Source organism: Phacochoerus africanus, chromosome 4 (genome assembly GCF_016906955.1).
Source record: "Phacochoerus africanus isolate WHEZ1 chromosome 4, ROS_Pafr_v1, whole genome shotgun sequence".
NCBI classification, from domain to species: Eukaryota; Metazoa; Chordata; class Mammalia; order Artiodactyla; family Suidae; genus Phacochoerus; species Phacochoerus africanus.
In genome coordinates this window covers 15,070,422-15,072,964 of record NC_062547.1, presented here as the reverse complement: position 1 = coordinate 15,072,964, position 2,543 = coordinate 15,070,422, and the positions used below count along the sequence as shown (strand labels likewise).

The 2,543-nt window shown below is 43.2% G+C and overlaps 1 pseudogene; it reads right to left on the bottom strand.

Moving 5' to 3' along the window:
* Nucleotides 1–1,441: 1,441 nt before the first annotated feature.
* Nucleotides 1,442–2,285, bottom strand: LOC125124463 (olfactory receptor 4C12-like; annotated as a pseudogene).
* Between the last annotated feature and the right edge of the window lie 258 nt (nt 2,286–2,543).

The following is a 2,543-nucleotide window of genomic DNA, read 5'->3' as shown; positions in this document are numbered from 1 at the left end:
CTTGCTTTAGCTCTCTCTTACATGTCTCGGCTCTCCCAGTGGCAGCTAGGACACCACCCATGCTCAGATCACTGAATAGCCAGTTCTCATTCTTGTCCCTGGTTAAGCAGGTTTAATGAATGAGTGGGTTTCCCTATGGGACCAGTGCATGGCGTGCGGACTCAGCCTCCACCCCCGTGCATTAAATTTCTCAGTCACCTGAGAAAACCGAACCCAGCCAGGAGGAGTCTTGTCCCTTTTCAGAGAAAATGCTCTCAGGTAACACTTTCATCTTTATCCCAACAAAATTATATTGAGGCAGCCAAATTGAGGAATGGCATCAGATCAGCATCCTACTTCACCACGCAGTCCAGACCGCAATCTCTTTTCTAGGGTACCATCAGATGGAATTAAATACTTGAGCACAAAACTGAAAACAAAACCAAAATCCTAGCCAGCCAAGAGAGACTCACAGAATTACAAATGAGGTCTCCCAAAAGAAAAATTTCCAAATGGGAACCAGTTTCCCCAGATGGACAAGGTCGATGGGGCCCATCAAGCCCTGGATCATGGTCCAAATTGGCTTCCAAGTCCCACTAAGCCTGGGACCTTAGTCCAAGAGGTGCCTTACAGATGGGGTCTCCCAAAAGGGAAAATTCCCAAACAGGAACTAAATGTTCCCAAGATGGACAAGGTCCAGGGGGACTCAGAGTGCATATGGCAGGACTTACCCAGATGCTGGCAGAGGGGTCACAACATCCCAGGTGATCCTATTCTCATTCCCAAAAAGGTTTCTTGGGAAGTGATAGGTTCCCAGGAGGATGGAGACACATACCCCCCCCACATGTGGCTGTTCACATTGGAGACTTGCTGTGGACACCCCTTCCTAGAATGTGGATGCTCAAGATGGGCAACAAGAAACAACGCCTTGTGGAAAATAAATTATACATAGATTAACCACCTATAAGGATTAACTGACCTCTATCATGGGACTTGACCCCCCGCCCCTCCCTTGACCTTCCCCTCCTCCTTCTTCATTGTTCCTGCCACAAATTCCCACCATGAACTCCAACCACAGATCCTTTAGAAGACCAGCACCTCCTCACAGTCAGAGCTGGTGCCCTCTTGAGCTCAGGCTCTCCCCTTCTGATGCCTTAATAAATCTCTCTTGCTTTACCGACTTGGCCTTGTGTTTTCCTCCCTCAGCAAACCTAGCAGTAATTTGGGATCTGCAGTTAATAGAAGGAAAGAACACATATAAAGATTACAGCAGAAATTAATAACTTAGAGACAAAGAAAACAATTGAGAAGGTCAATGAAACTATAAGTTGGTTCTTGGAAAGGATCAACAAAATTGATAAACCTTTAGCCAGACTCATCAAGAAAAAAAAAGCAAGAGTTTTCAAATCAATAAAATTAGAAATGAAAAAGAGGTTACAAGTGACACTGCATAATCCAAGGATCATGAGAGACTGCTATGAGAAACTGTATGCCAAATTGTATGAAAGACAGCAACAGCTTCATCAATGGGCAGAGTGGTCACTGGGCACAGATAAACAAAGATCCAGGGGACATAAATAAGACAACTACTGTGATTTGAGAGACACAAGTGGAAAGGGCTTTGTGCTCTGCCCCCAAGCTATAGTTCTTTAGGGAAGGCAAGATGACCAAATAGGAGATCAACAGGAGGAAAAAAATAAGCAGACAGATGAACCCACTGTTGGCTACAACAAAGAGGCCAAGGGTATGAGTGTCCATGCAAACAAATTTCAGTAAAGCATACAAGTCACACATGAAGTGATGTATGACATGGGACCACAGAAGAGCAGCCCAACAATAAAAAGAATCTGAATGGTTGCATGGAGAAGTCCTCCAGTCCAGGCCCCTCCCAGCAGGACAATACACAGCCTTTGGCTCATGATGGTCGTGTAGTGCAGAGGTCTACAGATGGCCACATAGTGGTCACCATCCATAAGATAATCTCAGTAGCACCGAAAATGTGTTCAGCATAGACTTGAGCCATGCACCCAATAAAGGAGATACTTTTCTTCTCGTTAAGGGCGTCCACAATCAGCTTAGGAGCTGAGGAAGAAGAATAAATTGTGTCTATCAAGGAAAGGTGGGTCAGGAAGAAGTACATGGGGGAGTTCAGAGCCTGGCTGGTGGTAAGAGTAACCACAATGAGCAGGTTGCCTGAAAGAGTTATCATGTATACAACCAAAAACACCAAACACTACGTTTTGCATTTGAGGATTCTGGGTAAGACTGATTAAAATGAATTTGGTCACATTCATTTTTTCCTCCATTTTTGTGGTATGGTTGAAAGAATGCTTTACCTAAAAAAAAAAAGGAAAAATGAACCACAAAAGGATGAAATACTTCAAAACTCTGCCTTTTAACAGTACTCTTATAATTTCTCAGATGATTCCTTCTCTTGTCAAAACTGTCTAGGAAAAGCTACCTCAAAATTTCTCTGAGTTAACTCTCTTAGTTTTTTTTTTTTTAATTCTGGACTCAAAATTATTTTTATAAGACATATGAAAACCAGAAGAATGAAACTACAT